A 25,545-nucleotide genomic window follows, 5' to 3' on the forward strand; every position below is an offset into this window, starting at 1 on the left:
CTCCCAAGTTCTTTAAATGAGCAAAAGCCTACACTCTTTTGAAGGCCCCCCCTCCCTCCCCCAAGCCTCACACATTCCAGGTGACCACTCTTGTTGAGGTCACTTACCCCCCCCTCCCCAGCCTTGAGTCAGTCATTACCACTGTGAAAACTCATAGCTTCACCAATGATTCCCAGGCCTACCTAAGATGGTGATCCATCCCACCTAAATGGTGGAGCAGAAAAAGATAACTAGTCACTATCGGTTCTCCCCCCCTCACCCCAGTCAACAGACAGCCTTTTAAACCCCCCCCCCACCCTTCCCCCTGACCAATCGAGCTTAACCAAACTGGCCCAATAAATCGCAGCCCCATCCCCCACTTGACTTCTGTTAACTAGCTTACTTTCTAGTGCTAGTAAGGTGACCACCCTACCCCAGGTCCCACCTATTCCTTATCCATCGCCAAGCTCGTGTCTCCCCCGATCCTCTTTCCTGCCCATAATTAACAAAGGCCTTAGACTAAGGAAAGACTCCCCTTTCCCCCCCCGCTGTCTCAGCAACTACTTAGCCCGTAAAGAAGGGTAATCTTTAAAAAAAACAGAAGAGGAAACAACCCCATCCAAACAACTCCACCATTAACCCAACTCAACTCTTGACAATATGAACAATAAAACAGTAAAATAGTAACATCCCAACCGTCCAACCACCCACCCGCATCCCTCAAGCCATATCCAGACGCGAACAGAAGGCGGCATGGTGGCACGGTGGTTAGCACTGCTGCCTTACAGCTCCAGGGTCCCAGGTTCAATTCTGGCCTCAAGTGACTCTGTGTGGAGTTTCTCCCCGTATCTGCATGGGTTTCCTCCGGGTTCTCCGGTTTTCTCCCACAGTCCAAAGATGTGCAGGTTAGGTGGATTGGTCATGCTAATTTGCCCCTTAGTGTCCAAAAGGTTAGGTGGAGTTACTGGGTTACAGGGATAGGATAGAGATGTAGGCTTAAGCAGGGTGCTCTTTCCAATGGCCTGTGCAGACTCGATGGGCTGCATGGCCTTCTGCACTGTGAATTCTATGATCCCTGATATAACTTCCTCAGCCTGCTCAGAAGTTTAAAAATAGAAATCTTTTGAGTCAAACACTACCCTTAGCTTCGCTGGGTACACAACCCCAAATCACACTCCTCGATTTAACAGGACCTTGTTCACCTTATTGAAGGCCGCCCGTCGTTCCACCAGTTCCGTGCCAATATCCTGGTAAATCCTTACCATGTTACCGTTCCAGTTGATGTTTCGGGCTTTCTTGTCCCATTCCAGGACCCACTTTCTCTGGAAACTATAAAATAGAATGATCACCAGTCCAGGTAACTCATTCGGTCGCGGATTCTGCCCTGCCGAGCTCCAGACAGCAAAAACATTATCACCGTTCATCAACTGGGAGAACTTTGCAGCAATTCAGTCAGTCTTGAGCCCCTCAACTCTCTCGGGTAGACCCACAGCCTCAGGTAAATGTGTACACCCCGAATTGGGATGGCACAATGTTCATGAAACGGCTGCTGGCAAGGTCACTGGATCAAACCACCCATCAGCTTATTATGGGAAGAGACCTATTTTCCAAATCATCCAGCTTGGCCTTGATGCCCTTATTCCTGTCACCAACGATCGCCATTTTAGCCTGTTGAGATAAGACCTCGCCCACACCTTTCAATTTCTCTTCCTGCATGCCTTCCACTTTAGATGTCTTGTTCAGTTGCTCGCTGACTGGGCCCAAAGCTTCCTCCACCGTAGTTTTGAATGAAGCCTTCAATTCTGGCCATGTTTCTGGAAGCGTTCATCCATCATAAACTTTTTTAATTCTCTCGTTACCATGGTAGGCATAACCGCATCCCCGCCACCTTTAATGTGTCCTTGTCCAGGCTCAATGTTTGCAATTTCACCCCTCTTCGACGTCAATTTCAACATCACCTGATTCCCAGCTGATTGCTCCGACAGGCTGTCAAGTTCAATTATAGAAATGCTTCGCAGATCGGTCAGATAAGCCCAAAGTTCCGGACCCTGGGTGGGAGCCACCCGAGATGCGGCACTAATGCCGCTGCACCGGAAGTCCCCGCATTATGTGATTTTTGTTTCTTGTTTTACTTATTTATGAAAGGCCAAGAAGCAGCGTAAATTGGTCAATGTGAGGTGTGGTATGTAAAAGCAAATAGAAGCAAGGAGAACTGTTGACCTTTGATCAAACTTAGAAATGCTTGGCAGAAATAAACAGGAGCGGTGAAATGCCTTGGATTTCACAGAAGCAGATATAAGTAAGCAATATTAATTAAAATTTGATATTTGAGATTCTTGAGAAAGGCGGTAGAACTAGGAGTCATGTCATCTATGGGCGGCACGGTAGCATAGTGGTTAACACTGTCACTTCACAGCTCCAGGGTCCCAGGTTCGATTCCCGGCTTGGGTCACCGTCTACACGAGTCTGCTTGGGTTTCCTCCGGGTGCTCCGGTTTCCTCCCACAGGTCTAAGATGTGCAGGTTAGGTGGATTGGCCATGCTAAATTGCCCTTAGTGTCCAAAAGAGTTGGGTGGGGTTGCTGGGAAGGTGGAAGTGTGGGGTGCGCTTTCCAAGGTCTGATGCAGACTCGATTGGCCGAATAGCCACCTTCTGCGCTGTAAATTTTATGATTTTATGATCTCGGTATGTACAAGCTGATAATAATATTTTGTCACAACTATGAAGTTACTGTGAAAAGCCCCTAGTCGCCACATTCCAGCGCCTGTTCGGGTAAGCTGGTACGGGAAGCTTTCTAAGAGCTCATTGATAGACAATAACATAATTACAAGTCCATGGACTGGATTTTACATGCCCTTACTCTCACTTTCCTCTACAAATAATTTTAATTTTCACCAGATATAATGAAAAAAATTATGTAGCCGTGTCACCTTAGCCTTAGCACACATTGTGCTTATCTACTGATTAATATATATTCAGTATAGATTTTAGGTATGAAGTAACTTTGTAATATCGGAATCCGGTCAAGACTGTGTGCCATGTTATTGCTTTTTAATTAGTTTTGTTTCAAGCACTTGTTACTATGAGAACATCACTTGAAACATACTGATAAGCACCTGTCTTAATGGTAATTCTACTACAGGATATCAATATACTAATTAGGCATTTGGGATGATGAGCCCAGAAATTAATCATTAGTACACTGAAACCACACACTCCCTGATCTCAAATAAGCAAATTCCAAAAATACCTCTTGAGGAAAACCAGAAAACCGAAACAAAATAACAGAAATAAACTATAAGAGAGACATCTCACGCGTAACTGATACCACTAGTCAGGAGAAAACATCAGATGGATCTTCGCTCTTAAAAAACATTCAGGGACTAATCATGCACTGGTTGACCAATGAGAGCTCAGGAACACCACTGATCACACACATCGGCTGGATCTACAAAAGTAAATTGAAAGAGCCCTTGGCGCACTATTCTAGGAAGATGAGCAGGAAGACGACAGGTTATGGCCAGCAGGACACAGCAAGAGACAGCACCACAGATAACGGGAGAATCATGAGCTGGTGTTCCAGAGTGAATTGATTGCATTTTAAATATATATATTTTATTGTCACAAGTAGGCTTACATTAACACTGCAATGAAGGTACTGTGAAAAGCCCCTAATCACCACATTCTGGCACCTCTTCGGGTACAGAGGGAGAATTCAGAATGTCCAAATTACCTCACAGTACATCTTTTGGGACTTGTGGGAGGAAACCGGAGCACCTAGAGGAAACCCACGCAGACACGGTGAGACCATGCAGACTCCGCACAGTGACCCAAGCTGGGAATTGAACCTGGGACCCTGGCGCTGTGAAGCTACAGTGCTAATCACTGTGCTATCATGCTGTCAGTGCCTTTGTTAAGTATCACATTTTTGCACTTGTGATTATAAGTTGTGTGAAGCTTGTGATACTCTGAAGCAAGAGTCCCCTTAAAATCTGCTGTTGCAACTCAATCTGACACTTGTAATTGACCTGAAATCTTACAACTTGCAAAATAAAATACATCAATAATTATAAAATAACATGCAATTAAATCACTTTAAAGTTACTTCACTGTGCTCATCTTAGTACAGTACTTTAGATTGATCCTGCTCCATCTAATAGTCAAAGTTAGTCACTGCCGGTAGCAGGTGAAATCTTGGGACTATCTGCACTGACCAGATTCTGCCACTAGATGGAGCCTAGGACTTCAGTGCGAGTTTAGAAGCAAAGCTAGCAAGGGAGGCAGAATTCGGGAACATTGAAGTACATACCCCAAGTAAGAGCAGGGGATGGGAAAGGCAAGATGAGGGGCAGGAGGGAAACAGTCTGAGGGTGAAGGTCAAAGCACTGCAGGAAAAGACACGTGAGTAGACCCGCACAGAGAGGTCCATGGCAAACAACCTTAAACGGATATTGCGACACTACTTTCTTAGATGGGCAGCATGGTAGCATATCGTCAGTTTGCAGTAGGGGAGGAAACAGATGTGCATGAAGGTAGAATGGTTTTATTTCTTCTAACCTTTTCAGAGTAACACTGTCAGGCACATCGAAATTAGTGATTTAAATTGCTTTGTCAGATGGTTCCCAGCACAGCACAATTATCCAGGGATAATTGCAATGCAAACGTTTAACTGTTAACTTCTTCTGCAGCTCACCTTTGGGGTGTCCGCCAAATCGGACACTGGGGAGCCAGGTTAGAGGCCAGAGATTCACATTTCATTTAAAGTCATGATTTTCAGGAATGCAACCACATCTAATAATAATCATAATAATCTTTATTATTGTCACAAGCAGGCTCACATTAACAGAGCAATAAAGTTACTGTGAAAATCCCCTAGTCGCCACATTCCGGCGCCTGTTCGGGTACACCGAGAGAATTCAGAATGTTCAATTCACCTAACAGCACAGGAGGGATTCTCCGTAGCCTGACACCGAAACCGTGATCGGCGATCGGGTGGGGAATCGAGGCCGGTTTGAAGACAGTCTGTCATGCTCCGCCGCCTCTAAACCTGCGTCATCGTGACGTGCGTCGACGCATCATCGACCGGCCCACCCACGATGGGCTGAGTTCCCGACAGCGCGGGCCACGTGTGGTCTCGAGCGTGCGGGAACCCGGTGTGCCGGCTGCGGATTGTGTCCAGCGCTGCCACACTCGGCCGGGATTCGGCCAGGGGGGCTTCTGCTAGGGCTGGGGGGAGAGTTAGGGGGTGGCCAGAGGATGTGCTGTGGGGTCGTGATTGGTGGGTTGAGTTTGCGCATGGCTGACGCATGTTGTACGGTACAACCGGAGCAAGTCGTCAGCCACGCGCATACGCAGCCCGGGACCCAGTCATTCTCCGGCTGTATTCGGCACGGTCCGCGGGAGTCTCTGCCGGCATCAGTGCTAACCCCTCACTGGTACCCATGAGGGTTTTGTGCCGATTGTTCGGTCGTGAAAGTCCTAACAGGGCGGCACGGCAGCACAATGGTTAGCACTGTTTCTTTGTAGCACAAGGATCCCAGGTTCGATTCCTGGCTTGGGTCACTGTCTGTGCGGAGTCTGCACGTTCTCCCCGTGTCTGCGTCGGTTTCCTCCGGGCATTCCGGTTTCCTCTCACAATCCAGAAAGACGTTTTGTTAGGTGATTTCGACATTCTGAATTCTCCCTCTGTGTACCCGAACAGGCGCCGAAATGTGGCGACTAGGGGATTTTCACAGTAATTTCATTCTATGTTAATGTAAGCCTATTTGTGACAATAAAGATTATTATTATATGCTTCGCTGGCACTTAGTCTCCCAAATTGAGTATCCAGTCCCATGTCTTTCGGGACTTGTGGGAGGAAATCGGAGCACCCGGAGGAAACCTACGGAGACTCAGGGAGAACGTGCAGACTCCGTACAGACAGTGACCCAAGGCGGGAATCAAACCTGGGTCCCTGGCACTGTGAAGCAGCAGTGCTAACCACTGTGCTACCGTGCCGACCTAAAAGAGGGCTCCCGATCCACTGTGAAATTGTGATCATAATACAATCAAATTTCACCTTAAGCTTCAAAATGAAATACTCCATACACAAACAAACAAGAATCTTAAACAATTACAAAGGTATGATGAGACAGCTGGCTAACATTGCGTAAATAGACTGAAGGGTCTGATGGTAACTAAACAGTGGGAATAATTTAAAGAAAATTTCAAAATATTCAACAAAAATATATTCCACTGAAAAACTAAACCTCAGTGAGACAGATCCACCCGTAGCTCAATACGGTGGCACGGTATAGTATTAGATTAAAAATAGACAGTAGTAAGTCTGAGGACTGGAAATGCTTTAGAAATCAGCAAAGGATCATCAAAAAGTTGATTAAAAAATAAAAAATACAACAGGAGAGTAAACTATCCAGGAATACAAAAAGATTGCAAGAGCTGTTACAAGTATAGAAAAAAAAGAGAATAGCTATGTTGGTTCCTTAGAAGCAGGGACAGAAGAAATTATCATGGGCATGTGGAAATGGCAGAGGTGAACAAATATTGTGGCTGGATTCTCTAGTTGGCGACGTCAAAATCGTGTTCGGCGAACGGCCGAGGATCACATTTACAAACCGAATCGGGGGCGCTGCCGCTTTCACAACGCTCCGCCCCACCCAAGGCGCCGTACTCGATTGACGGCCTCAGGTCATTGACCAAGGCCCACCCCCGATGCTCCACCCCCGACCTTGGGGGTCATCCGCGAACTTACTAATCAGAATTTTTTAAAATAAATAAATTTAGAGTGTCCAATTCATTTTTTCCAATTAAGGGGCAATTTAGCGTGGCCAATCCACCTAATCTGCACATCTTTGGGTTGTGGGGGCAAAACTCATGGGGGCAGCACGGCAGCATTGTGGATAGCACAATTGCTTCACAGCTCCAGGGTCCCAGGTTCGATTCCGGCTTGGGTCACTGTCTGTGCGGAGTCTGCACATCCTCCCCGTGTGTGCGTGGGTTTCCTCTGGGTGCTCTGGTTTCCTCCCACAGTCCAAAGATGTGCAGGTTCGGTGGATTGGTCATGATAAAATTGCAGACGTCGGAGTGAAAACCAGAGTGTTTCACTCCGGCGTCGGAGGCCGCTCCTCACTCCCCCCCCCCCCCCCCCAGGGGGCTAGGAGCGGCGCCGCGTCAATTTCGCACTCCGAGCCTTGGCGCCCACGTCAAAACGGCACAGCGTAATTGAGGCAGTCGGCGGCACTTAAATGACGTCACCTGCACATGCACAGGTTGGCCGGATCCAACCCGCGCATGCGCGGTTGTCGTCCTCCCCACGGGCAAGACATGGAGGATTGATCTTGCGGGGCGGCGGAGGAAAAAGAGTGCATCCTTTAGAGACACAGGCCCGCCGATCGATGGGCACCGATCGCGGGTCAGACCCCTCCTGAGCACCCCCCTGGTGCTCGATCCTCCCCCCCCCCCCCCCTCACAGGCTGCACATGCAGTGTTCGCGCGCTGTTCAAGCCGGCAGCGACCAGGTGTGGTTGGCGCCGGCGTGAACCGGTCATATTGGGCAGGCCGCTCGGCCCATCCGGGCCGGTGGGTCACCGCTCGACCGTTAGAAACGGCGAGCGACAATTCTCCAAGCGGCCTGTCGTAAAACACGGCACGCCGTTTTGGGGGAGGTGGGAGAATCGCGTGCGGGTGCCAGGGCGGCGTGGCGGGAATCGACCAGCACTCCCGCGATTCTCCCACCCAGCATGGGGGTCGGAGAATCGTGCCCATGATATTGAATAAACTAATGCGATTAAAGGTAGGTAAGTCCACCGGGACCTTATGGCCTGCATCCTCGGGTATTAAGGCAGGTGGCAGCAGAGATAGTAGATGCACTGACTATGAGATTTCAGAATTCCGTAGATTCTGGAAGGGTCCCGATGGATTGAAAACACGCTAATGTGACGCCCCTTTTCAGAAAGGAAGGGAGAGAGGCAAAGAGTAGGGAACTACAGACCAGTTAGCTTGATCTCTGTGGTGGGCAAGTTGCTGGAATCAATCATTAAGGAGGAGATGACTGAACATTTACAAACAGAAATCGTAATCCACCATTGCCAGCATCTTTTTTTTGAGGGGTAAGTCATGCTTGACAAACTTGCTCGAGCAAGGTAGACAATGGGAAACCTGTGGATATGATATATCTAAACTTCCAGGAGACGTTTGACAAGGTGCCACATAAAAGACTGATGCAGAAGGTGACATTGCAGGGGATTGGAGTAGAATACGCGATTGGATTGAGGATTGGCTAACTAACAGAAAGCAGAGGGTCGGGATAAATGGGTCGTTCTCTGGCTGGCGAACTGTAACTAGCAGAGTGCCATAGTCCTCGAACCCCAACTGTTCACAATCTATATAACTGATTTGCAAGCAGGGACTGAGTGTAAAATAGCAAAATTTTCAGATGATATTACAAAAGGTGGGAAAGGAGGCAGTGAAGAGACGACAAACATTTTACAGATGGAAAGATAGGCTAGGATTTGGCAGATGGAGTTTAATGTAGTTAAGTGCAAGGTTGTCAACTTCCAGTGGCAACCATGGTGTGAGTGGTCGCATATTTGGCAGCTTCGCCTCGAGGCAGTTTTTTCGGTCCTTTTCCCCGGTTGCCGGGTGGATGTTTTGGAGAAAAAAGGTGCAGAAGTGGTGATGGGGTTATACTCCACTGGTGAGGTAGGTGGATGAATATGCAGACCAGGAGTGGAGAAACTCTTTGTGCGACACAGGGGAGGATGGCGGAGGGTAATAATAATCTTTATTATTGTCACAAGTAGGCTATCTAGAAAGCATCCTATCTGGCTGCATCACAGCCTGGAATGGCAAATGCTCGGCCCAAGACCGCAAAAAACTTCAGAGTCGATTTCCGGTTGCGGCGATGCGGAGCTAAGCCACACGTTCGGCGGCACCCGCTATTTTCGGACTTCTGGGACCTTTTTAGGGCCTGTAAAGGCGCTGGACTGACTTTTCCCGGTGTGGGAAGACATCAGCAACGCTTTTCTGCCGGTGGATGTACTGGACCAGGAGCGGGGCGGTTCAAAAATCGGCTCTGGAGCAGAGAAAGGTGCGAGGGAGGAAGACCAAGATGGCGGCGGGCGGGGAACCGGCAGCGTGGCAGCAGTGGGCGCAGGAGCAGCTCCATCGCTGCTTCAGGGAGCTGAAAGCTGAGCTGCTGGAACCGCTAAAGGCCTTACTTGACAAGCTCACGGCGACCCAGACGGCCCAGGGGGCAGAGATCCGCGAGGTCCGGCAAAAGGCCTCAGAGAATGAGGGCGAAATCCTAGGCCTGGCGGTGAAGGTGGAGGTGCACAAGGCGCTCCACAAGAAATGGCAGGCGAGGCTGGAGGGAATGGAGAACCGCTCGCGGCGGAAGAATTTGCAGATCCTGGGGGGGCTGGAGGGATCAGACTTGGGGGCCTACGTGGTCACGATGCTGAACTCGCTAATGGGAGCGGGGTCCTTCCAAGGGCCCTTGGAGCTAGAGGGGGTCCATCGAGTGTTGGTGAGAAAGCCCAAGCCTAACGAGCCGCCAAGGGCGGTGCAGGAGCGGTTTCACCGGTTCGTCGACCGAGAATGTGTGCTGAGGTGGGCCAAGAAGGAGAGGAGCAGCAGGTGGGATAATGCAGAGGTCCGAATTTACCAGGACTGGAGTGCGGAGATGGCGAAGAAAAGGGCAGGTTATAACTGGTCGAAAGCAGTGCTGCACAAGAGAGGGGTGAAGTTTGGCCTGTTACAGCCGGCGTGCCTTTGGGTCACTTATAAAGACCGCCAGTATTACTTTGACTCTCCGGAAGAGGCCTGGGCCTTTGTCCAGGCAGAGAACCTGGACTCGGACTGAGGATTGAGGACTGATGTACAGTGTTTGGAGACTCTGTTCTCCCTTGTTATTTTGTGTTGGTTTCTGGGGGGGGGGGGGTTTTGTGGGGAAGCTTGTGGGATGTATTGTGGGCCCGTTGTGGCGCGGGCCTACTCTTCCCGCGTTTCGGGTCGAGGTTAAAGCCGGTGGCGCGGGCTTTTTCCCGCGCTGGAGTCGGAACGGGAGGGGACTGTGCTGGCCGGGGGCCGGGGGGGGGGGGGGGGGGGAGGGTGGTAGTGTTACACCGGGGAGGGGGTCGTTGGGGGGGGGGGGGGAATGTCGTTTGTGGCGTTGAGTGTGGTGGCGGACAGTTGTGGCAGATGTGATGGTAAGCGGTAGGCTCCAGGGAGAGCGGGTGGTGCTGGTTAATGTGTCCCAAACTGGGACGTTGCGGGCTTTATGCAGCGCATGCTGGGCCGGATTCCAGACTTTGAGGCGGGGGGCTTGATAATGGGAGGAGATTTCAATATAGTGCTGGACCCAGCACTGGATCGTTCCAGGTCCAGGACGGGTAAGAGGCTGGCGGCGGCCACAGTGCTGAGGGGGTTCATGGACCAGGTGGGAGGGGTGGATCCTTGGAGGTTTATGAGGCCGGGGGCCAGGAAGTTTTCGTTCTTCTCCCACACCCACAAGGCTTACTCCCGGATTGACTTTTTTGTCTTCAGCAGGGCGTTGATTCAGAGGGTGGTAGGCGCAGAATATTCGGCGATAGCCATCTCAGATCACGCCCCGCATTGGGTGGATCTGGAGCTGGGGGAGGGGAGGGACCAATGCCCGATGTGGAGGTTGGGCTGCTGTCGGATGAGGAGGTATGCGGGCAGGTCCGGAGGTGCATAGAGGGGTATTTGGAAACTAATGATAATGGGGCGGTGCAGGTGGGGGTGGTCTGAGAGGCGCTGAAGGCGGTGGTTAGGGGGGAGCTGATTTCCATCAGGGTGCATAGGGAGAGGGGGGAGAAAAGGGAGAGGGAGAAGTTGGTGGAAGAAATGGTGAGGGTGGATAGGAGGTACGCGGAGGGCCCGGAAGGGCTATTGAGGAAGCGTCGCAGTCTCCAAGCGGAGTTTGATATTTTGACCACCAGGAAAGCGGAGGCGCAGTGGAGGAGGGCGCAAGGGGCGGTATACGAATACGGGGAGAAGGTGAGTCGGATGTTGGCGCACCAGCTCCGGAAGCGGGAGGCTGCGAGGAAGATAGGGGGAGTTAGGGATGGAGGAGGGAGACTGGTGCGAAGTGCGAGGGGCATTAACGGAGTGTTCAGGACCTTCTATGAAGAGTTATACCGGTCAGTGCCCCCAGTGGAGGAGGGAGGAATGGACCGCTTTTTGAGCAAGCTGGAGGAGGAGCAGGTGAAGGGTCTGGGGGCGCCAGTCGAGCTGGAGGAGCTGGTTAAGGCGATGGGGAGTATGCAGTCAGGGAAGGCACCGGGGACTCGATGGGTTCCCGGTTGAATTTTATAAGACATTTTCAGAGTTGCTGGGCCCGCTGCTAGTGAGGACCTTGAATGAGGCGAGGGAGGCCTCCCGATGATGTCCAGGACGTTGATTTCATTGATTCTGAAGTGGAATTCTGAAGTGGGATAAGGACCCCCTTCAGTGTGGATCATATCGGCCGATTTCGCTCCTCAATGTGGATGCGAAACGGCTGGCCAAGATATTGGCCAGGAGGGTGGAGGACGTGGTGCTGCAGGTAATACACGAGGATCAAACGGGTTTTGTGAAGGGGAGGCAGCTGAACGTTAATGTGCGGAGGCTTCTCAATGTTATAATGATACCGCCGGTGGACGGCGAGGCGGAGATAGTGGCGTCGATGGATGCGGAGAAGGCCTTTGACAGCGTGGAGTGGGGATATCTTTGGGAGGTTTTGAAGAGGTTCGGGTTTGGTGAGGGATTTATTAGGTGGGTACGGCTGGTGTATGATGCCCCGGTGGCAGGTGTGGTTACGAATGGGAGGAGGGAGGAGAACTTTCGGCTGTACCGAGGGACGAGACAGGGGTGCCCCCGTCTCCCCTGCTGTTTGCGATCGAACCCCTGGCTATGGTGCTGAGGGGGTCGAGGAACTGGAGGGGGATAGTGCGGGGAGGAGGGGGGGGGAGGAGCATCGGCTGTCGTTGTACGCGGACGATTTATTGTTGTACGTGGCAGACCTGTTGAGGGGGATGCCGAAGGTGATGAAGATTTTTTGGGAGTTTGGGGACTTCTCCGGGTATAAACTCAACGTGGGGATGGGTGAGCTGTTCGTGGTGCATTCGGGGGATCAGGAGAGAGAGATAGGGGAACTTCCGCTGAAAAGGGCAGAGAGGAGCTTCAGATACCTGGGGGTCCAGATAGCCAGGAGCTGGGGGGGCCCTGCATAGACTCAACTTTACGAAGCTCTTGGAGCAGATGGAGGAGTTTAGGAGGTGGGATGTGTTGCCACTCTCCCTAGCGGGCAGGGTCCAGTCGGTCAAAATGGCGGTGCTCCCGAGGTTTCTGTTCCTCTTCCAGTGTCTACCTATCATGATCCCGAAGGCTTTTTTCATGAGGGTCAGTAGGAGTATTATAGGGTTTGTGTGGGCGCAGGAGACCCCGAGGGCGAGGAAGGTATTCCTGGAGCGGGGTAGGGAAGTGGGGGGGTTGGCGCTGCCCAACCTGTGTGGGTACTACTGGGCTGCGAACGTGGCAATGATACGTAGGTGGGTGATGGAGGGGGAGGGGGTGGCATGGAAGAGGATGGAGGCGGCGTCCTGTGTGGGACGAGCCTAGAGGCGCTGGTGACGGCGCCGTTGCCGCTCCCCCCAGCAAGATATTCTAAGAGCCCTTGTTTGTTATGGGGGATGGGGGTGTGGTTCCATGGCTTCATGTTCGTTATTTTTGTTAATTTATTGCTCTTGTATTTGGATCCCTCCCACCCGGCTTCCAACTTCTTCCATCGGGGAGGAGATACAAAAATCTGAGAACACGCACGAACAGACTCCAAAATAGCTTCTTCCCCAGTTACCAGACTCTTAAACGACACTCTTATGGACTGACATCATTAACACTACACCCATGTGCTTCACCCGATGTCGGTGTTATCTAGTTACATTGCGTACTGTGTTGCTATATTATTATTTTCTTTTATTTCCTTTTCATGTACTTAATGATCCATTGAGCTGCTCGCAGAAAAATACTTTTCACTGTCCCTTGGTACACGTGACAATAAACAAATCCATCCAATCCATCCATTAACACTGCTATGAAGATACTCTTGAAATCCCCTAGTCGCCCCTAACACAGGGCTAAATCGCTGGCTTTGAAAGCAGACCAAAGCAGGCCAGCAGCACGGTTCGATTCCCATAACATCCTCCCCGAACAGGCGCCGGATTGTGGCGACTAGGGGCTTTTCACAGTAACTTCATTTGAAGCCTACTCGTGACAATAAGCGATTTTCATTTCATTTCATTCCGGCATCTGTTCAGGAATTCAGAATGCCCAAATTACCTAACAACACGTCTTTCGAGACTTGTGGGAGGAAACTGGAGCACCTAGAGGAAACCCATGCTGACACGGGGAAAACGTGCAGACTCTGCACAGATAGTGACCCAAGCTGGGAATCGAACCTGGTCCCTGGGCTGTGAAGCAACAGTGCTAACCATTGTGCTGAATTGGCAAAAAGGAAAGCTGAATTCAACCAGGTCAAAGCTGCCCTCTTTAAGGGATGAAATTCGGGATGCTGTACCCGGCCTACCTTTGGGTGACCCACAACGGCCGCGAGTATCATTTTGGAACACCGGAGGAGGCAACGGAGTTTTGAGAGACAATGAATTGGCAGGAGAGGGGTGAGCAGGTGTCCAGTGTTAGAGGGGGATGGGATTATTGTTTTGTTGGGGGGGGGGGGGGGGAAACTGCTGACGGGGGTGGAACGGTTGATGTGTAATAAGGAGGGAGTCGGTCACAGTGGACATCCGAGGGAGGGCCTGGCGGGTTGTTAGAAGGGGGCTGGCCCAAGAAAGGCTATGGTTCATTGGCAGGGGAGGGGGTCGGGGTGCCCCTGGACCAGGCTGGTCACGTCGAACATGAGAAGGCTCGCACACCTGAGGGGCGTAAAGGCGGATGTGGCATTTTTACAGGAAACACATTTGAAGATTAGGGACCAGACTAGGCTGATAAACGGTTGGGTTGGATCCGCGGTGCTGATAAATAAGAGGGTAGAATTTGAGGTGGGGAATATAGTGGCAGATCCGGGAGGAAGAATCGTGATGGTGAGCGGGAAATTGGAGGGGATGCCAGTGGTTCTGGTGAACATGTATGCCCCAAATTGGGACAATGTCGAATTCATAAGGCGGGTGTTGGGGAAGATCCCGGACCTGGACTCGCACCAGTTGATTATGGGCGCTGATTTTAAAATGGATATCGAGTCCTCGATCAGTGAGGGTTTCGGCGGTGGCGAAGGAGCTAAAGGATTTCACGGAGCACATGGGGGGTAGATCCATGGAGGTTTGGGAAGCTGAGGGCAAAGGAATTTTCGTTCTCCCATGTGCACAGGGTGTACTCGCAGATCGATCACTTGAATGAATGAATGAATGAATGAATGAATGAATGAATGAAAATCGCTTATTGTCACGAGTAGGCTTCAATGAAGTTACTGTGAAAAGTCCCTAGTCGCCACATTCCAGCACCTGTCCGGGGAGGCTGGTACGGGAATCGAACCATGCTGTTGGCCTGCTTGGTCTGCTTTAAAAGCCAGCGATTTAGCCTAGTGAACTAAACCAGCCCATGAGATGAGCCACTTTGAGATGGATAAGATTCTGCTGGCGGGGGATCTGGGGCCCCTGCTGGTAAGGGAAAACAATGAAGCGATGGAGAAGGGGGTGCTTCCCCAACGTTGACGCAGGCTTCAATATGCTTCATTTTGAAGAAGGACAAGGACCCGGAACAGTGCGGGGTCTCACCGCCCGACGTTGCTGCTGAATGTGGATGCCAAGCTGTTGGCAATGATCTTGGCCCCGCGGATTGAGGACTGTGTGCCGTGGTGATCGGGAAGGACCTGACAGGGTTTACAATGTGGAGTTATGTCAGTGAATGTCAGGCGCTTACTGAATTTGATTATGATGCCCCCGGTGGGACAGGAGGTGAAGGTCGCTGTGGATGCAGAGAAGGCCTTTGATCGGGTGGAATGGGAATATCTGTGTGAAGTGTGGGACGGTTCAGCTACGGGCAGGGGTTTGTGGATTGGGTCCTGTTGTTACATAGGGCGCCGGTAGCGAGTGTTAGGATAAATCGGGTGAGTTTGGGCTATTTTGGATTGCATTGTGGGACAAGGCAGGGATGCGCACTCTCCCCATAGGTTTTTGCCTTGGTGTTAGAGCCATTAGCAATGGTGCTTAGAGTCAAGAAGTTGGAAAGAGATAGTGCGGGGTGTGTGGAGCATAGAGTTTCGCCGTACGCGGATGATCTGTTGCTATACATTTCAGACCCGTTGGGAGGCATTGGGGGATCATGAGCACTTTCGAGGAATTTGGCCGGGTATCAGTTAAACATGGGGAAGAGTGAGGTCTTCCCGATCCAAGCAAGGCGACAGGAGGGAAGGCTGGGCGAACTACTGTTTAAAGTGGTGGGTACATACTTCAGATTCCTGGGCATTCAGGTGGCGCGGGGATCTGAATAATTGAACAAATTGAATCTAGTGCGTTTGGTAGAGCAGATGAAGGAGGATTTTAAGAGATGGGACGAGCTCCCACTATCGTTGGTGGGTGGATGCAGACCGTGAAAGTAACGGTGCTTCTGAGGTTATTTGTTTTTCAGAACCTTCCGATTTTTAACCCAAAGGCGTTTCTTAGGCAATTAAAATGCCCTGATTTTGGGGGTTGTGTGGGGGCGCAAAAATCCCCACACGCAAAGAAAGTGCTGCTGGAACGGGGATGTTGGGGGGGGGGGGGTTGCGGTCGGGCCAGACATGCCAAATTTAATAAACTATTACTGGGCAGCGAATATAGCCATGGTTAGAAAGTGGGGGAGGGGTCGGTGTAGGAGTGGATGGAGGCAACCTTGTTTAATGACGCTAGTTTCGGGGCACTATTGCTGGCACCTCTGCCGTTCTTGCCGGCCAGATATTCCATGGGAATGTGGTGGTGGCGGCTCCGAGGGTGTGGGGACTGTGGCGGCAGCACCTGAGGTTGGAAGGTGCCTCGGTTGGGCACCGATTTGTGAGAATCATAGATTTGCACCAACATAGGGTTGGACACAAGGTTCCGGAGGTGGCAGCGGGCGGGGAAGGAACTGTTTGGGAACCGAGCTGTTTGGGGGCCTATTTGTGGAGGACAACTTCTCGAGCCGAGAGGAATTGGAAGAGGAGTATGAGCTGCCCACTGGGAATGGGTTCCGGTACTTACAGGTGCAGGATTAGGTTAGGATGCAGGTGCCATCCTTTCCCAACCAGTTGCCCCAGGGCTGTGGGACAAGGAGTTGGCGAGGGTAAGGTGTTGAAGATTTATGAGGAATTAATGGATTGGGAGGGAGCCCCAATTGAAGAAGTTAAAGGGAAGTGGGAGGAAGAGCTGGGGAGGGAGGTGGATGCTCGGTTATGGGAGGTGGCTCTGAGAAGAGTGAACGCATCCACTGTGTGCTAAGCTTAGCCTTATTCAATTCAAATTGATTCATAGGGCACATATGACGGTGGCCAGAATGAGCAGGTTCTTCAAGTGGGTGGCGGATAGGCATGGGCGGTGCACAGGGAGGTTCATGAACCATGTCCACATGTTTTGGGCTTGTCCAAAACTGAGGGGATTCTGGCAGGGGTTCGCTGACGTTATGTCTGAGATACTGACGGTGAAGGTTACCCCGAGTCCAGAGGTGTCGGACGACCCGGTGGCGAGAGAGATGATATCGTGGCCTTTCTCTCCTTTGCAGCCTAGAGATGGATTTTGCTGGAGTGGAGGGACTCTGGATGGCAGAAGCCAGGGGTGTGGTGAGCGACCTCGCGGAATTCCTTAGGCTGGACAAAATATTAAGTTTCCCTTGAGAGGGTCTGTGGAGTGGTGGGTTTGCCCCAAGATGGAAGCCATTTATTAACTTCTTCAAGTTGGGGGGGGGGGGGGAAAGAGAGCGAAGAGAGTTACAGGGGGTAAAAATGGGAGGGGCAGGGTGGGCAGAGGGGAATGACAAAGACGGTGCTGTGTTATTTATTTGTTGAGACTTCCAGTTTGTTCTCTATTTTTTTGGTTTTGGTTTTGTTTCATGTGTGCGTGTGCACAAATGCCTTAATAAATTTTTTTTTTTTTTAAAAGAGAGTTTGTCTATAAATATGAGAAATGCCAATAAAAAGATTTTTTTTTAATGTGAGTTTGTCCATTTTCGCCGAAAAAAATAGAAAAGCAAATGATCTAAATGGGAAGAATCTTAAAAATGCATCTGGGCAGAGGGATCTTGGTGTCTTTTGTTCTTGAATCGCAGAAAGTCGGTATGCAGGTACAGCATGCAACTGAAAAGGCAAATAGAATATTGGCGAGTTCCTGCAGTGCATCTTATAACATAATCTCTGCAGTGTAGGAGGCCATTTGGCCCATCGAGCCTGCACCAACCCTTTGAAAGTGTACCCTGCCTAGGCCCAATCCGCTGACCAATCCGCATAACCCCACCTAAGGGCAGCACAGTATCACAGTGGTTAGCACAGTTGCTTCACAGACCCAGGATCCCAGGTTCGATTCCCAGCTTGGGTCACTGTCTGTGTGGAGTCTGCACGTTCTCCCCGTGTCTGCATAGGTTTCCTCCGGGTGCTCCGGTTTCCTCCCACAGTCCAAAGATGTGCAGGTTAGGTGCATTGGCCATGATTTATTGCCCTTAGGTAGGGTTACTGGGACAGGGCGGAGACGTGGACTGAAGTAGGGTACTCTTTCCGAGAGCCAGTGCAGACTCGATTGGCCCAATGGCCTCCTTTTGCACTGTAAATTCTATGATTAACCTTTTGAACACTAAGGGACAATTTAGCATGGCCAATCCACCTAACCTGCACATCTTTGGACTCTGGAAGGAAACCGGAGCACACGGAAGAAACCCACAGAGACATGGGGAGAAAGTGCAAACTCCAGTCACCCAAGGCTTGAATTGAACCCGGGCCCCTGGAGCTGTGAGGCAGTACTAACCACTTTGTGCCACCTTGTTGCCTCATCTTATAGATGGTACACACGACTGCCACTGTGCATCGGTGGTGGAGGGTTTAAATATTTGTGGAAGGGGGAGCATTATGCGGGCTGCTTTGTCCTGGATGGTTTCGAGCTTCTCGAGTGTTGTTGGAGCTGCACTCATCCAGGCAAGTGGAGAGAATTCCATTACACTCCTGACTTGTGCCTTGTAGATAGCGGACAGGCATTGGAGGGTCAGGAGGGGAGTTACTCGTCGTCAGATTCCTCGTCTTTGACCTGCCCTGGCAGCCACAGTATTAAATGGCCAGTTCAGTTCCGTTTCTGCCCCAGGATGCTGATTGTGGGGAATTCAGCAGTGATAACACCATTGAATGTCATGGGACGATGGTTAGATCCTCGCTTGTAGATGGTCATTGCCTGGCGGCACTTGTGTGACACGATTGTAACTTGCTATTTATCAGCCCAAGCCTGGATATTGTCCAGGTCTTGCTGCATTTGGACATGAACTTCTTCATTATCTGAGTAGTCGTGAGTGGTACTGAATATTGGGTGTTATCCACAAACATCCCTACTTCTGACCTTATGATGGAAGGGAGGTCATTAATGAAGCAGCTGAAGATGGTTGGGCCTAGGACACTACCCTGAGGAACTCCTGCAGCGATGTCATGGAGGTGAGATGATTGACCACCAACCACCATGACCATCTTCCTTTATGCCAGGTATAACTCCAACCAGCGGAAGGTTTTCCCCGATTCCCTTTGTCTCCAGTTTAGATAGGTCTCCTTGATGCCATATTCAGTCAAATGCTGCCTTGATGTCAAGGGCAGTCACTCTCACCTCGCCTCTGGCAACCAGCTCTTTTGTCCATGTTTGAAGCTGTAATGAGAAGAGCTGAGTGACCCTGGCAGAACCCAAGCTGAAGGCCCGTGGGCAGGTTATTGCTGAGTTAAGTGCCGATTGATAGCACTGTTGATGAGTCCACACATCACTTTGCTGATGATGGATGGTAGACTGATCGGGCAGTAATTAGCTAGGTTGGATTTGTCCCGTTTCTTGTGTACAGGACAGATCTGGGCAATTTTCCAAATTGCCGGGTAGATGCCAATGTTGTAGCTGTACTGGAACAGCTTGGCTTGGGATATGGCAAGTTCTGGAGTACTTCAGTACTACTGCTAGTATATTGTCAGGGCCATAGCCTTTGCAGCATCCAGTGCCTTCAGCCGTTTATTGATATCCCGTGAATCCTATTGGTTGAAGAGTGTCATCGGTGATGCTCAGGACCTCCGGAAGAGACTGAGATGGATCACCCTCTCGGCACTTTCTGGCTGAAGATTGTTGCAAATGCCTCAACCTTGTCTTTTGCACATATGTGCTGAGCTCCTCCAACATTGAGGATGGGGATATTTGTGAAGCCTCCTCCTCCAGCGAATTTTTAAATTTTCCACCACCATTCACAGCTGGTTGTGGCAGGACTGCAGAGCTTAGATTTGATGCGTTTCTTGTGGAATCGCTTAGCTCTGTCTATTACTTGCTGCTTATGCTGTTTGGCACACAAGTAGTCCTGTGTTCTGCTAGAAATATAAAAGAAATAGAAATATTGAGGTTGGGGAACCACTAACCTTGACTGGTAAAACGTGGAACGGAATATTTTGCGCATACTGACCACATACTGGCAGGTGCAGTAAGATACCATGAATCTTGCAGAAGAGATAAGTAAGCAATATTAATTAAAATGCGACTTTGGAGATTCTTGAGGAAAGCTGTAAAGCCAGGAAACATCTCTATCCTATGAGATCATGGATAGATAGCAAAATAATTGCAAGAAAGGCCATGTTTAATAAATTGTTTGTAGTTTTGCCACATTTAATGATTTGGTGATCAAAGTATTTTAATAAACCTAATATATTCTGTGTAATTTTTTTAAAATTTAGATTACCCAATTATTTTTTCCAATTAGGGGGCAATTTAGTGTGGCCAATCCACCTACTCTGCACACTTTTGGATTGTGGGGGCAAAACCCACGCAGACACAGGGAGAATGTGCAAACTCCACACGGACAGTGACCCAGAGCCGCGTTCAAACCTGGGACCTCAGCAATGTGAGGCAGCTGTGCTAACCACTAGGCCACCGTGCTGCCCTTATTCTGCGTAATTGTGGTGAATGTAGGACACCAGCCTTGACTGCAGATGCATTCTTAGCTGACAGGTGAAAATACACCACAAATGGGGGAACTGGAAGATAAATTTGGCCTTCCCCAAGGGAACATGTTCAGATACTTGCAGGTAAAGGCGTTTGCAAGGCGACAGGTAGAGGGATTCCCTCTGCTGCCATCGCGGGGGTCGATGGACAGAGTCCTTTCGGGGGTGTGGGTCGGAGAGGGGAAGGTGTCTGACATCTATAAGGTAATGCAGGAGGTGGAGGAGTCGTCAGTGGAGGAGCTGAAGGCTAAATGGGAGGAGGAACTTGGGGAGCAGATAGAGGACGGGACTTGGGCGGATGCCTTGGAGAGAGTCAACTCTTCCTCCTCATGTGCGAGGCTTAGTCTCATCCAATTTAAGGTGCTGCACCGGGCCCACATGTCCGGGACTAGGATGAGTAGGTTCTTTGGGGGTGAGGACAGGTGCACCAGATGTTCGGGGAGTCCAGCGAACCATGCCCATATGTTCTGGGCATGCCCAGCACTGGAAGAATTCTGGAAGGAGGTGGCGGGGACGGTGTCGAGGGTGGTTGGATCCAGGGTCAAATCAGAGTGGGGACTCGCGATTTTTGGAGTTGCGGTAGAGCCGGGAGTGCAGGAGGCGAAAGAGGCCAGTGTCCTGGCCTTAGCGTCCCTAGTAGCCCGACGAAGGATGCAAGTCCCCCAAGTGTGGAGACCTGGATCAGTGACATGGCGGGATTTATAAAATTGGAAAGGGTCAAATTTGCCCTGAGAGGATCAATACAAGGGTTCTATAAACGATGGCAGCCTTTTCTGGACTTCCTGGCTCAAAGATAGGTAACTTGGTCAATAGCAGCAGCAACCCGGGGGAGGGGGGGGGAATATTGTAGTGTCTATTCTGTACCTTTATATTGTGTTAATTTGCGTTGTTGTTAAAATGCTGTGTTGTTCATGGAGATGGGGCGAATGTTTATGATTGTTAATATTATTGTTATTTTTGGTATTTTACTATGGTGCGTTATTGTTGTATAAATTCAAAATTTTTCAAAAAAAATTATTTTTAAAAAAAGAAAAAGAAAATACACCACAAAATCTTAGCATGGCACAAAGCTGTATTTTTGTTTTACTGTATAGCCATAAAATAAATATTTTCTTTCAAAATGTATGTAACAAATTTATGTAGTCTTAGCTTTGACACACATATTGTCCTTATCGCTCTCTCTCCATATATATTGTACAAATTTTAGGTATGAACTGTCTAAATCAGGCCAAGATTCCAAGCATGAACAACCACAATGAGAACATACATTCATTAACAACATACTGGCAAGCCCATTTTAATGGAAATTCCACAGGCATTTGAGATGGGCTCAAAGATTACATTGACACCTAGAGCCTCTCTTATCTCTAATAAGCTTGATGCACCCCATTATCTCAGAAGAAAACAAGAAAACTTATTGAGATAATAGGGGAAAACTATAATGAAGGGGACATCCCACAGGTAACTGGCAAGCTTAGGGAACCAGTGAGGACAGAATGAGAAATGGGATCATGAAGAGTAAGAATATGCAGAGTTACGGGGAGAAGGTGCACGATGTAATTAGGTAAGTTGCTCGTTCCAAGGGCTGGTGCAGATACAATGGCCAAATGGCCTCCTTCAGTGCAATATCAATTCTGTGATTCTGAGATGACCGCCGCTTCAGAGACTGATCATGGCATTGCCTGAACTAATGAGTGCTCAGAGACATCACCGATTATACACATGGGCAGGAACTGAAAAAGTAGAGTTCTTGGGATCTTTCAGTGCACAGAGAAAGGAAGGTGAGTAGGAAGTAGGGAGACTACAGTCAACAAGATACAGCAAGAGACAGTACCTCAGTTAACCGGAGGACTATGAGCTGGTGTTCCAGAGTGAACCAACTGTACATCGCTGCCTTTAAGTGCGTTTTGGTACTTATTGTGATTCAATTAATACATTCTGTGAAGCTGGTGACAAAATAATTGACCGCAGTGTGGTCTTTAGCTACTCTTAGCTAAGAGCCGCCTTCAAGATCAGCTTTCCCAACTCAGATAATCTTAGTTGACCAGAAATCTTACACACATTCAAAACATTTCCACTTCTACAAGCCTCTCCGGCCTAGCCATGACCACCTTGTCTAACCTCCCCCTTTATGGCTCAGTTCAATACAAGTGAATGCCCATCCTTACCTGTTCTGGCCTACATGCAACTCCACACTCTCGGCAATGAGGTGGACTCTTAAATTGCTCTCTGAAACAGCTGAGCAAGCTGCTCAGTTTAAGGGCAAGAAGGGGCGACAAATGGTGGCCTTGCCATCGACATTCATATCCCATGAAAGATTTTTAAAAATAAGATGTCAGCTCAATGGGGCTGCACTCCCGCCAAGCTTCCTTAGAACAAAGGCGGCTATTTGGGGGGGGGGGGGGGGGGGTGCCTGATGGAGGTGTACAAAATTATGAGGGACAGACAGGGTGGATTGGAAGAAACATTTTCCCTTAGTGGTCATTCATAGAAAATAAAAGCAGGAGGAGGCCATTCGAGTCTTCTCACCATTCCATTATGATCGTCAAATTCAATACCCTGATCACGCCTTTCCCCCCCATATCCCTTGAACCCCAAGAGCTAAATATAATTCCTTCTTGAAATTACACGTTTTGGCCTCAACTACTTTGTGATAGCAAATTCCACAGATTGACCACTCTCTGGGTGAAGAACTTTCTCCCCACCTCAGTCCATACATAAGAGCAGAATTAGGCCACTTGGCCCATCGAGTCTGCTTCGCCATTCAATCATGGCTGATATTTTTCTCATCCCCATTCTCCTGCCTTCTCCCATAACCCCTGAACCCCTTATTAATCAAGAAATTGATTAATTAATCAAGCCCTTAAAGATTTAGCCCTTATCCTCAAACTATGACCCCTAGTTCTGGACTTGCGCACCATTGGGAACACTGGGTGCGATTCTCCCAAAACGGGAGAAATCGTAAGGCTGGCGTCAAACCCGGGGGGTTTGACGCCAGCGCGCCCCTTCCCGACCGGGACCCGATTCTGGTCCCCGGTCGGGGCTAGCAGCCCGATGCCGTAAGCTCCGGCATCACGGGCTTAACGAATTTCGTTAAGCCCGCTTGCCGGAGTTAGCGCCGGCTGACGCGTCATATGACGTCAGCCGCGCATGCGCGGATTGGAAGACTCCAACCCGCGCATGCGCGGATGACGTCATCGCGTATTTGCGCGAAACCCGAGCATGCGCGGGCCGGGATGCCCCTCAGCCGCCCCGCGAATGGATACTGCGGGGCGGCGGAAGGAGAAAGAGTGCGCGGGCATCGGGCCCGCGATCGGTGCCCATCGATCGCAGGCCCATGGCACCCTTGGCACGGCCGTGGTACTGCCGTGCCAATCGGTGCCATGGTTATAAAAAGCGAGTTGTTCCCGCCGTTTTTACGAACGGCCAGACCAGGTCTGTTTGCCGTTCGTAAAAACAGCGTAAAGGGCTGGGACTTCGGCCCATCTATCAGCTGTGAATCGCTGCCGGCCGTAAAAAAACGGCGGCAGCGATTCGTGTCGGGAGTTGGCCGGCGGGGGGGGGGGGGGGGGGAGAATAGCGGGAGGGCGGGAAAAATGTCGGGAAGGCCCTCCCGCTATTCTCTGACCCGTCGTGGGGGGCGGAGAATCGCGCCCACTCTTTCTGAATCTACCCCATCTAATCCTGTTAGAATTTTGCACGTTTCCATGAGATCCCCCCCCCCCCCCCACCCCCCACCACCCACCCCCACTCTTCTAAACTCCAATGAATATAATCCTAACCGATTTAAGTCTCGCCTCGTATGAAGGTCCCGCCATCGCAGGAATCAGCCTGGTCAATAGCGGGGATTTGAGGAAGAATTGGTCAGCCAGAGAACGGTGGGAATCCGGAACTCGCCGTCTGAAAGGGTGGTCGAGGCAGGAACCCTTGACCATTTAGACCAGCACTTGAACCACCACAGCAGTCAAGGCTACGGGCAGGGCGGTCATCGATGGCCGGCACCGACACGGTGGTGGCAGGGCCCTTTTTCTGCGCTGTAAAACGCCATGACTGTCCGGTCAACCCCGGGATGCCTGGATTTACAGGTTCAACTCCCCTATTGCGGGTCAAATGGTTGGGAGGTGGCCTTCGAGCACCTTCACAACAGGCCTCGACCAGAACTCCCGTAAGCCTCGTGTCAGCCAGTCCATTTTAAATGGTCAACAAGCATTCAAACAAATGGCCTAAATACCAGAGTTTTTACCGCTTACACGGGATAAGCAAAATACTGCGGATGCTGGAGACGGAGAACGGACAGAAGAAACTTGAGAAAAAAAGCTTCAGCTCCCGAGGAGGAGCAAATATGCTGGCTCTCTCCCCCACACCGAAGCACTTTTTCTTTTTAATTACTCCGAGTCCGAGGGGAAACAATAACGAGGGGAAACAATAACGAGGAGAAGTCGCGCTCACCGTCAAAGATGGGGCCCTTAAACGGTCGGTTTATGTTTTGTTCCCCCCCCGCTGAGGAGACGACGACCTGCTTCTGACACCACCGACCGCGCTCTGAGCTGCAGCCCTGCCCTATGTGTGTGTGGGGTGGGGGGCGGGGGGGGAATGGAGGGGACACACCTCCGCTCGCTCGCGCTCTCAACCGTCACCAACCGACACCTCGCCCGCCACGCGCTCTTCCCGCGCTCAGCCCGCGCCGCCGCCCTCCAACGGCTCCGGCGTGCGTGCGTATCTCCCTCTCCCCACCAATTGGCGGCCCGGAAGGCTGCCGCCAAGCCGCGCGCGCGATCGTAGCCCAACCCCCCAATTCTGCATCCGCATCCTCCGGGTTTCTGAGGGGGGGGGGGCAACTGGATGATGGACAGATTAACTGACCAATGAGAACAGTGAGAAGTCTTACAACACCAGGTTAAAGTCCAACAGGTTTGTTTCAAACACGAGCTTTCGGAGCACTGCTCTTTCTGAGGAAGGAGCAGCGCTCCGAAAGCTCGGGCGCGATTCTACGCACCCGCGAAAAAGCGCGAAGTTGCCGTCAAAAACGGGCGCGTTTGACGACGGTCGGGAAGGGTCCGTCAGTGCTGTGGGGCAGACCCCTCGCTCAGCAGAGCAGTGCCGCAAAAAGCTGCACGACCTCACCAGGGCTGCCAGGGTAAGTGCCAAGAGGGTGCCCCCTGGTCACAACCACCCCTCCCCCCTTAACTTAATCACCCACCTCCCCCCCTGGCACGGGGGGTGGAAGGGGATTGGGGCAGAGTTATTTGAGGGTGGTTCACAAAGTTGTTACAGACCCAGCGCTCTGGCCTCCGTGGAGAGATGCAATCGTCTTATGACAACTTGACCCCCAAACTGTGCCAGTATCTGAACGAACTGCTGATACCTGCCGTATTGTAATGATCTACCTA

The 25,545-nt window shown here is 50.6% G+C and overlaps 1 protein-coding gene across 2 annotated transcripts in view; it reads right to left on the bottom strand.

Moving 5' to 3' along the window:
- Positions 1–24,721, bottom strand: part of LOC119966574 (meiosis-specific coiled-coil domain-containing protein MEIOC-like) — a 158,920-nt gene extending 134,199 nt beyond the window's left edge. For both annotated transcript variants that reach the window (XM_038798496.1, XM_038798497.1), the window contains exon 1: positions 24,605–24,721. The gene's annotated coding sequence lies outside the window, so the exon portion shown is untranslated. The remainder of the gene's footprint in view (positions 1–24,604) is intronic.
- Between the last annotated feature and the right edge of the window lie 824 nt (positions 24,722–25,545).

The sequence above is a fragment of the Scyliorhinus canicula genome, chromosome 5 (genome assembly GCF_902713615.1).
Source record: "Scyliorhinus canicula chromosome 5, sScyCan1.1, whole genome shotgun sequence".
NCBI classification, from domain to species: domain Eukaryota; kingdom Metazoa; phylum Chordata; class Chondrichthyes; order Carcharhiniformes; family Scyliorhinidae; genus Scyliorhinus; species Scyliorhinus canicula.